Below are 12,174 nucleotides of genomic sequence, written 5' to 3'. Positions count from 1 at the left end.
TTAAATTGATGAAAATCATATTTATTTCTTTTGACTGTTTAATAAATGTTAAAGAAATAAACTGTTCAAAAAATAGCTTGCGTATTGAAAAATTAATAATTAAAAAAATATTTTAATACAAGTGATGTATCTGTATAATAAATATTAAAATACATCTGCCTCAGTTATCTCAAGTAGACTTCTGTGTGAGAAAAACATCTCTCGAGAAAAACATTGAAAAAAATATACGAAACTTTCGTCTAAAATAACATAATCAATATAAATACATTTCAGATTATTATTTCCATTATAATTTTACGGATTTAATATACCTTACATGTCTAATATTCACGACTATACTCGATTAAAACCATGTGCCGTCTAATCAACGTTTGCGTTCTGACTGACGGTGCTGTTTTATGGTAACGAATCATGGTACTGAATTAAAATTTAAGAGAACGGAATAAGCATCACGCTGGGAGCGAAGAGGTGACATTGTACCTAGCTTGGCCATGCGTTATGGATGCCTGAAGAGAATTTAAACCTAGATCGGTTGTTTTTCAAGCTTACCGGATTTCTTTGTCTTAGAGGGCCGTAAAAATACTATCAACAGAGTATATACGGCAGTTATGGTATACTGGTATGACCTGGAATGACGCAAGGAAACTGACAAGCAACAAGGATTTTTGTAGGCACCGTATGGTATCTATATCATGCTTCAATGATGAGGATAAAGATAAAGATTAAACAAACGTTACTATAAAAAACCAAAAAAAAAATGCTTTTAGCTTTTCAAAGTATCAACTACTATAAAATTGTTATATAAATAATAAATTCGGCCAAGAGCAGCTTATCGATTTTAATCGCACACATCTATATAAAAAGCTGCATAATATTACAAATGTGTTCAATAAAAAGATGCTTAGGTGAATAATTTACGACTCAGTGATTTTATTTTCAGACTTTCAATGTTCAAGAATCGTTCTTCTTACTTTATAAAAGGCGAAGTAAAATCATTGGCCCACATCAAACGATCATATTTTAGATAAGACAGCCGTCAATCGGCAGATTATATAGGGCGTTCATAATAACATCGGTGCCTAGATATTTTTTTTTTTACTTAAAAGCAAGTTACCAACATTAGTAGTTTGTCTGTCTCTAGAGCATAGAAGATCAATATTGAAGACAATTTTAAATAAAGTTTATGGTAAATATAGATTATACAATAAAATAAAATATTGGTTGACCTGATTCGGTTATTCTTCTTTATAAATACTCCATTCTTAAAAAAAAAATGGATACCATCTTCACCACTTCTTCATTTGATGCACTATTTTGAGTATCACTTGAACTATTGTGACTATACTTGAAAAAATCGTACATCTTAGAAGTATTTTTTCTACTTCTCCTATCGGCTGTATACATTTAAAGTACATACTAACATTATTTCTAAAAGTTTTGATGATGTAGGTATGTCAATTTTATACTTTTAGTCAAAAGAAAATCGAAGTTTGTTCGGGAAATACTGATTTGTTTTTTTCAAATAATTTTTGCGTAACTTATTAATGAAACAAAAATATCAATAAGTTTTATCAGTGATCTCAAAAAGTTTCGGAGAGTTTGGATATTGAAACTTTCCCAATATTTTTTTTCGTAATATCTTACTTATTGTGTAATAAATACCTATGTATGTTATTTTTTTACGAAATGTAAGTATTTGAATTAAAAACTCAAAATAATTTAATTTTTATAGACTGCTACTTATGGTCTAATCTAAACTCTATGTCTCCATAATCATCATCACTACAACATAAAGTCACGCCTATCTCTGGATATATCTCTCTTCTAGGGAATCCAATCCCGAGCCAAAATTCTGATCCCGGGATTTCGGGATTACAATTTGACAATCCCGGGATCCCGGGACTGGTCCCGAGATTTGGGATTTTTTTCCATTGTTAATATAAAATTTTTATATTTACAAATAACATTGATAAAATCGGTCAAAAATAAGTCTAGTATAATTTATACTATTTAAGACATTTATTGTTAATGTTGTGTACGTTAAATCTTGGAAATACACAAGTTTAATGGAGTAAATAATATTGTAATATAAATAATAATGTGAATTTAATATGAGATTGCTATTTTTGATAGTAAAGACATAATGAATAGATCAGCGAGATTTAAAATAGTATAGCAAATAATCATGGCGTACTTATGGCCTTTCCGCTTCATAAATCTAATTAGTCAGCCAAATATGAAACTGCCGTAAAACGTATATTATCATGGTGGAATTACTTTGTTAAAAGTGCGAAGCATTGTTTTTTTACCAATCTTTCTCATTTTTAATAATCTATGTGAAAAAATAAGATGAATCGGCAACCTACACATCAAACTTCATTCAAACTCAGTTTATTTCTAATGTAGTTATTTTGTATTAAAAGTATTTTTTCTGTTATATTTTCCATAAAAATTGATAAAAAAATCAATCCCGAAATCCCGGGATTATGTTAATCAATCCCGGGATTCATAGGTATCGAAAATAGCTCGGGATCTAAGGATTGGATTCCCTACTCTCTTCTATATGCTGAAAATTCCTTCCCCCATCCTACCCTCAGAGATGCTGTAAGTATCTCTTTTTATACAGTTCACTTATAAGAATCTAAGCTTTCTAACCCTAATTTTATTCTAGTTTATCGAAGAGAAGACTCATTGGTATTTGGATATATTCCATTTAAAATTACCACTATACTACTTAGAGCTATATGCTAAAATATTTGTTAATACTTCTACGAAATATATATATATATATTTTAACCTTCTTATTGCAATTTATTTGTACAAATAATACCGTTTGCACACCTAATGAGTTCGTGAATAGCTACCTAATCAGAGATTCAGGTTAATTTTCCAAGAAATACTATCTACTTTTTATACATATTTATACGGACGCTGTTTAGGCAATTTGTTAAATTGAATTTGGACAAGGTAGCTCTGATACCCTCATTTTTCGAAAATAACTCTATTCAGGCGGGTCGACACAAGTTGTGCTACAAAAGGAAAAATAAAGGTCCCCTCAAGAGACCTATTACAGTACTAGCGGGAAACTGTATTTTAAGACAAGATCATTAACTCTCTTTTTGGAAACCATACCTCACTAATTTGTTGACGGAAATGGTATTGAATTATTTCCATTGTGCTTAATGATATGATTTGACGATAGATATAGGTTGCGTAGCCAGTTTTCTCCAATTTTATAATATAGCGTGTTACTATTTATGTGCAGAAGCAATATTTATTAGTGCGCTGGAATTTGGACTAATATGAGTACTGTTACGATTGTTATGGCTCTCTATACTTACTTGCATTAACAATATTTCATCGATTTCTGTTTTGTTTTGTTTCAAAACTATCAAACCTCACGGTAATCTAATATTTTTTTTAAATACATTGATCCGAAGATGATGGCCAATATTAATGAATTGACAAATCACACGCATATTTGTTGAAAATCTTGATTATTTAATTCGAGTCCTGCTCAGTTTCGATAGTACTATGACAATGTTTTCAATATAATATATGAACCCTGATTTTAAATATATGCCCTTAATGAAAGTTATATATTTTATTAATATTCGGTAGGTACCTTTATTATTTAAATTAATATGAGCAGATAATCGCCAATAAATTGAATTTCTTCTATTTCGATATTTACAGTTATAATTATTGCTTAATAAATAATATTTTAAGCGATTCTTGTAAATAAGACTTTTTGAATATAACTGACTTTGCAACTAGTGCCTTATTTTATTTCGAATAATATATCTATGCCTTTGCCCTACTTTGGCACTCTGTTTATTTGCAACAAAGTGTCGCTTAGATAAGAACTTAGTATGTTACGTCCTAAGAGATTCAAGGATAATAATATGTAATATTAAAGTATTGGACTAATAAAAACTGTATTAATATTATTTCACTCAGCACAATATGATTGCACGCTTAAAATATGTGAAACCAATGTTTTTTAGTTACATAAAAATACATTAATATACCTAATATAAGCTAAAAGGATGATAGTATTATAGTGTTGACCAGGGGGGGGGGGCAAACTCCGGCCATTGTTGCGGCAAACGTAGACGATTTATAGAATTACAGGCTGTAGATAAAAAAGAATGAAGCAATAATAATCATTCGACGTTTCACAGCTATTTAGAATTAATATTTCTTATATAAAATATTATTAATTTATGTGATTAGTTAAAATAATTTTAAAGAGCCTCCGCCATTTCTTCCTGAATCCTTTTCCCTTTTTCATTTTTGATACTCCTGTTACGGCTCTGGTACTAAAACTTAATTATGTTTCATGTCTTTGTTTCATTACTGAGGTTAGTTAAGATTAAAGTCATTGGCACTGAAAACAATTAATTTTCATTTGGAGCAATCGTGTGCTGATTTGTTAATTCAATTTAGTCGCTCTCTTATTGATGTTGCACCATATTGACTCTAGAGCAGCGGTTCTCACGTGAAATTTATCTGTGGCCTCTGACAGTTCTACGAAAACGTCTGGTGGCCGCACCAAATTTCACTTTTGTTGTGATTGAAAAAAATAATTATTAAAAAATCTTTTAAGCTCATTATTTTAACATTACCAGTAATAAACTGCTAATATTTATTTTAACAATAAGGCCGATGAAAGAATAAACAATTTTTTTGAGGGTAGTTAAGAGGTATTATTAATTTGGTGAAAAGCTTTTCCATATTATGTACACAAATAGCCATATCAGTCAATAGAATGCTAAGCATCATCAACTAGGAACACACTATCCGAACTTCTGAAAGTCCAATTCCCAAAAAGATCAATTCAATGACTCACATTTTAGGATGCTGCCGTTTTCCATAATATCTTAGTGAGGCGACTCATGGTAGTTTTTCTTCTTCAAAAGACAAAATTTTTGGTTTAAGCATTTTAAGGGGATGCTTGTGCCAGAAGAGACACCTAGCGGATAAATACGAAGTTTTCAATTTGAGACATTTTTTGATAATTTACGATTTCAAAGGATTTCAAGTTAAATACATATATATTTTTATAAAAATCGATGTTTTTTAAAATAAATATAAAAATATTAAAACTATGAATTAGTCAAAAATCTGTACGAGAAAAAATAGAAAACTTAATAAACTAAATTATAATAATACATATGACCATAAAAGATAATATTGTAATAATAAGATGTGGTCCTGTGACAAATTCACATTTAATAACATTTTTTTACAATTATTGTAAGTTTATCTTTAACTTAAAAAAATATGTTTCTTTTTAACGTTTTCAGAAACATATTTATTAAAGTTGAAATTGTAAATTATCAAAAAAATGTCTCAAATTGCAAGCTTCGTTTTTTTTCCGCTAGATGCCTCTGCTGGTAATGGTATGCATCTCTCCATTAAGCTAAAATAAATCAATCAATTTTTCGAGATGATTTAGTTATTAGTAATAAGAGTATTGAATTTATCCTATCAGTAAAAAAATATGATACATGTATCATAATATCTTCAAGATTACATAAAAATGAGATTGATTATTCAATATTTAAAACATTCTCTAAAGATAATCCATTAACAGAAAATAAGAATCGCATATTAAATTGAAGCATAATATACGTAAATGAGTAACTCCCACATTACTTTAAATACAGTGATTGATATATTAGGTATATTATAATATAATGTAATCAACTCAAGAAGCTTCTTGAAAAACGGTAGATAAAATTTAGGTAGGTATTTGTAATAAGATTTTTAGCTTTTTCTTGAACTGGTGACACATTTAGGGTTAAATATTTTTTTTTCTATGATCTACAAAACAGTCTAGACTTTAGACAAATCGTAATCAGTCTTCATTCCCCATCAATATCCATCACCCAGGTAAAGCTAGTGTTCAAATAGCTCATATTATATTATAAAAAAAAGTATATAATATTATTGTGATGTAAAAATATCTTTTATAAAATATTTTAATACGTCAATTAATAACGATAGAAAATCAGAAATACCAATCAAAAATATGTTGAATGATTTTATAAACCAAATCCGTTTTTTAGCGTAGGTACCTCGTTAATATTAAGATTTTAAAGTTTAAATAATTATAATAAGTAGGTAGGTACCTACATTACAATTACACGTACACAATAATTGGGAGAAAATAAAATAATATTTAAAATTGATTTCAATACAATTAAAAGTCTATCTAAGTAATTCTATCAAGACGAAAGCTGAAATTTTTGAAACAATGGTCATTTGATTAATAAAAGTATCGTAGGTGGGTTGATATATTCCTAATTAACAATGTTTGTGGAGCTTTTTAAGTGGACTGTAATTATTTTAAGGGATGGTGAGGAGGTCGGATCTAGGGGTGAGGGCGATGGAACAGAATGGCAGACTAGTAATGATGTATGATGGCTCCGTGGTCTGGCTTCAACAGTTTTATGGATTATATGTGAGGGTGTATGAATGATGATGATAGATTCTGAATGAGTCTGTATCTATTGAGTCAATCACTTAAGCGACGGAAAGCCATTTGAAGCCCGCTCACGCCCGCTATCGAGATGCAACTGCATGCTCTTTGTAAAACCGTCTCTCATCACCCGTAATTGCTTATTGATTATCTAGTGACAATAACACTGGGAACTAGGAGGTGGGTGAGGAGATAAGGAGTGGAATGGGAACATAAATAGCCCAACCAAGTGTAATATTCTGATTATAATATTATAAACCATTGATTACAATATTAGAGAAAAATATTATGCTTCGAATAGTTTTCTTAAAATTAATAAGATTTACTTACATGAAAAAAAATATAAACTTACTAACATACAATAGATTGTAAAGATTACCTAATTCAAATTTTTATACTCGTATAATATAATATTTTAAAATTATTACGAGTACAGGAGGACCTCGACTTTCGCACATAATTGGTTCCTGAAAAGGTGTGCGAATGTTGAATGTTCGAAAGTAGAGGGAAGTAAAAAAAAATTAAATTGTGTGTATTTTGAAATATGTATTTATCAAGTAAATATAAGATGTTTAAGAGACATGTTTAAGTGGGGTTTGCGGATGTTTCCCTTAAAAAGTTATCAAGAGTTAACTGTTTGCCACTATTCTTTTTCTTATTTTAAGTGGTAAATTATTAACTTTACAATATTGCTTAACTGCTGGCACGAAATGTAAAGTGAACCAATCTTTTAATATTAACGCAGTAAACCCAGTTTTTTTTTTATCTTTATTTGATTACTGGATACAATTCTTTATCCTTCCCTTTCAATGCTCTGGTATTTTCTGGTTGATAAATTAACATTGGCATCAATTTTAAATCACCAGCCAAGTTTCCACCAAGAAGCAATGTCAATCGGTTTTTAGAAGGTTTATGCCCAGGACAGCAACTGATTCTTCTTTAGATAAGAATGTACGACTAGGCATTTTTTCCAAAATAAACCTGTGTCAACTACATTAAATATTTGGCTAGAGGAATATTCTCCATCTTCAATAATTTTGGATAATGAGGAAATAAATTCTCCGCGAAAATCAGCCGATTCTCCAGTGAATTTAATATAAACCAACCGTTACTTGCTTGAAAATTGTGTTAGAATCTTCTTTTAATTTAGCCTTCCAATCTCTGTGCAAACTAAGAGCCTTCGCTTGAATAATTGAAATATTCAGAGGGACATCTTTTTGATGTTGGTCGTCGATCCATGATGACAAATATTTTTCCATTCCATCCATAACTATGCCGTGTCTTTTGGAAACAACCTTTAAAGATATATTTCCACAATTTTGAACGTATTCCTTAATTTTTATTTTATTTTTCAAAATTGAACATAATATAGTAGTAGACCTGTTTGTATCATACGAACGTCCGATTGAAGAAAAAGATTCACCGCAATCAGAACGTCGTGCGAAGTTTATAAGTCCTTGATTTCTCTTTGTTCGTACCTATCAACACTGCAGTTTTTCTGTTTCTCACTCTTGTTTATAAATCTTATTATGTCTTAACCCCACGGCCAGCGCGACGTTTTAAAAAAACGTTTTTTTTTAAATGTGCGAAATAGCGAATTGTGCGAAAGTCGAACGTTCGTAAGTCGAGGTCCGCCTGTATGTTATTTTATATCAAGGAAAACAGAGTAGTTGAAACATATTTTTTTTATGATTATAATGTTGTAAGCTTAGTCAAAAGCTATTTAGGCGTTTATTGTTGTATCTTATTGATTTATTGATAATAACAAAATTACGATTAAGCTGTATAAAGTGTTGAAAAATAACAATAACAATATTAAGGTATTGCTTGACATATTTTTATTCTTATTTAAATGAAAATTATATCGAATTATCATAAGAAAGCTAAGCTTGAAAAGAAATTAACTTAAAAAGAAAATATATCTACCATTTATAACGTTTTTGTAAAATATTAAAACACATTCAGTATATATTTTACAAATATTTTTATCGCAATGCCCACTTTCTCAGTCTATCAGGTATATCATCTAAATCTAAACATATATAAAAAATAATATGATACGGGCTTTGAATATTTTACCACGTATTTCCCGCGGTTGCCTTTGTCTTTAAACTTAAGAAACATCTGTTTTATAAGAGTACATGTTAACAAAAGGTTTGGATTTCCAAAAATATTGCTTTATTATATATGAAAACATAAAAAAAAATCTCATTGGTATAAATGAATATTTTATTTTCAAAGCTTTATTGAATATATCTATGACGAAAAAATATAAGCTTCGATATAAACAATATCAAAACAAACTAAAATTGCTGTTCACATCAGGTAACGTAGCGTGCAATAGAAAAATATCTGTGCATAGGTATCTACTTATGTATCCACAACAGTAAACATGAATACGTTGACAATTTACATTTACAATAAGAATTCGTTTATAACACATTCGTATACCTAATAAAATATTTTTTTCATTCAATAAATAATTCACACGATTTTAAAATGAATATTCATTATTGAAGGAACGTAATTTGAAAACACCAGAAACATACCCATTAGAAAAAACTAGATGGTTGTGGATACAGAACATGATCCTACATCCATCGGATACTGACCGATAGTTTTTACCAACTACTTACCCCTCTGCGTTCTACCTAGTTACAGAGAAATCAATTTACTTTACTAGTGCTGTCCGGTGTCATTATCTTTGTCTGAATTTTCCAAAATAAAATATGTTTAACTCCTGGGAATCACTAATTATATGCCTACGTTTTTGAAATGTATTACAATTTTATCATTGTTTAATATACTGGTATCTGCAATAAATAATATATTCGCAGTATTCATATTTCTTGACATTTAGCATAATCTATGCACAGCATTTAGCATAATCTAAGGAAACCCATAGCTAGACGACTGGATCTAGAGACATAAATTTAGAAATAATTGTGTAAATTAGTAACTGGTGATATACATAAGCAAAAAACCACATACCTATACGCAAACTAAAATTGCCGCCCGATAGCGTCAAATTTTATGTAAATAATTTCATTATATATTTTATTTTTGCAAGGCTATCTTAAAATGTCACTTGTAATAATATTTAATATCAGTATATTACATGATTTGTTTGTACAAGTATTATCAAAAAGCTAATACAAATTATCATGAAGCATCTGGTACTACTTGCGGAACCCCAGGGTTCCGCAGTACGCGGTTGGGAATCAATGCTAGATATTTCGAGTTGTCTGGAAGGACCATTATAATATATACCTACTACCTATTATCGTGTATTTCCTGTTTTAATATTGTGGTACTTGTATATAACTGTTTGTAAAATTTAGTAAAGCAACTATAATTACCTGAAATAAGCCCTTATACTGGATAGTAAAATAAATAATGTAATAAACTGATATTTACATATTGTTATGAGTTAATAATATAAATAAAATATAAATAAATTATTAATCAGGTAAACAACAAGAAACTAATCAAATGGTTTTATCCTTTGTCGTAGTAATATGTATTTATAAAAAAAAAATAGTACAAATGTTTATTACACAAGATAGTGATAGTTAATGCTGTGAAGTGATGCTACATTAAGTAATTTATTAAATTATTTTTAATGTTTTACAAAGAATAGTTTTATTATAATTATACTGGCATTCAACCCCTTAAACACAAGTTGAATTAATGAATTTGTATTAAATAAATATATTGAACTAATATAAATATATTAAAATACAAGAATAATTATTATTGATAAGATAAAAAATATTTGATAATCCTTTTAAAACTCTTAGTTATATAATATACAAAGACCTTATAACATATTGTTGACAGCGAGTCAGCTAGTGTTTGTAATAATATATTATCCGCTGAATGTAAGCTTTGCAAAAATAAGTGTGTACAAGGAAAAATTTTCGCAACTCGTAATTATTTCTTGTTATTTTCTTTTAGAAAACATTTTGAAAATATTTTCACATTTGTTACCACAAACAAATACTTATTTTTACTATCTAGGAACACGTACTTATTTTATGTCCATAAAAATTTATGTCAAACTTCTGCGTGACCAAAACAAACGAACTTTCTGTTAATAATAGAAGAGTCAAAGGTGAAAAATTGTATATAATTATACAACGTATTTCTTGCTGAAATATTTTCGTATACCTCTTTGTGTCATACTTACTTTTTTCTCTTAAAAACCAACGTATTTTTTTTTAAATGATTCATAAAAGCATTTTACGTTATTTTTAGGCGTTAAAATTGAACTCATAGCTATCCAACGGGCAAAAAGAATAACGAGTTTAAAAAAATATTTTATATAATTATTTTTACAAGACGCCAACTCTGTGTATTGTAGAATTTTCGTAATTAACCAATAGCATGTCTTTCGGGTGGAAATATTTTTGGAAAATTAATAAAAACTGGAAAAAATTATATAACTGTACTCAAAAACAATAAATGGCTTCATGGCTGCCTTAAAATCCACCATCACGGTCGGTGGAAATGAATAACTGAAGAAAAATAAAAGTTTAAAAGCCAAATAATATTATGACAGAAATAAGTTGTGCAATAGTCCGTAGCAAAGGGGGCTAAAGAAATTCCCCTAAATATAACCTTTCAGAAAATATTTATTCTAATTGAACAGTTTGGAGATAATAAATAAATTGTGATTAGGTAGTGACGATTATTTTCAGTGATTTACGTTATAATATCATAGTTCAAATTACGAAGATACTCTGTAAGTATACAATGCGTAGGCATAAACGCGATCTAGATGAAATAACCAAACAATCAATCAAAATACTTGTATACCTATATAATATTACGTACATACTAATATTATTTCAAATACATTTTTTTTGGAACGATAATAATGACGATGACTTAATACAAAATAAAACTATAACTGATGATTATTTTACAATACTGTAAAATAATAAAAAGCAAAACTGTTCATTCCTTGACTGATTTAAAATACAAATACAATGTTATGAACATTATTTGTGTTAAATTGAAAATAACGGGTTCACGATGTGACAATATTTGGTATAATTGAGACATTTGAGATAATTGATTTAGAGCTTAATAGATAAATTAATAACAGGTTAGTTAGCCGGTCAAAGAGAGATTTAACAATAATTGTTATCTTATTATATAACACAATTGAGATAACGAGAAATTTGGACTTCATTTTTTTTGCATCAAGAATATTTAAATTTTTTTAACATGTACTGTTTAAAAAAAAAGGTTTTTTTCGGTTAGGTACATGTTCAAACACGCGCGTTAACATGATCTTACTCCCTACTTTAATTTTAGTTTGTCAATTTATGGTTACGGTCGTATGTTGTAGCTTAACCACTGGGGGGATGATAAAGGAAATGGCTTTTTTCAAAAAAACACTACCTTATTCGTAGGTCAATAATTATTATAAAGCAATCATTATTCATAGGATGTTTATCACACTTGAATGGTCAAAGACAGCTTATAATTTGTATCTTCAGAATTATCTTCAAATGTGTTAATCTTGCCGATTTTTTGAATAATAAAATGCCTAATTCTTGTCAAATTTGGGATCACAGAGATTATCAATATATTTTTTTATCGTAAATATTTTAAAAAAATATCTCGTCATAAATTATACTAATAGTTTTATAAATGCGTTTAAAAATTAATAAATGTAA

At 28.7% G+C, this 12,174-nt stretch overlaps 1 protein-coding gene across 1 annotated transcript in view; it reads left to right on the top strand.

Moving 5' to 3' along the window:
- The window catches only part of Cad96Ca (tyrosine kinase receptor Cad96Ca), a 157,565-nt gene that overhangs the window by 107,091 nt on the left and 38,300 nt on the right, over window positions 1-12,174 (top strand). The window lies entirely within an intron of this gene.

The sequence above is a fragment of the Rhyacophila brunnea genome, unplaced genomic scaffold, assembly GCF_057557595.1.
Source record: "Rhyacophila brunnea isolate RB1 unplaced genomic scaffold, BYU_Rbru_1.0 scaffold_10, whole genome shotgun sequence".
In the NCBI taxonomy this organism is placed as follows: Eukaryota; Metazoa; Arthropoda; class Insecta; order Trichoptera; family Rhyacophilidae; genus Rhyacophila; species Rhyacophila brunnea.
Note: the sequence above shows the minus strand (reverse complement) of the source record. Positions and strands in the feature narration are given on the sequence as shown.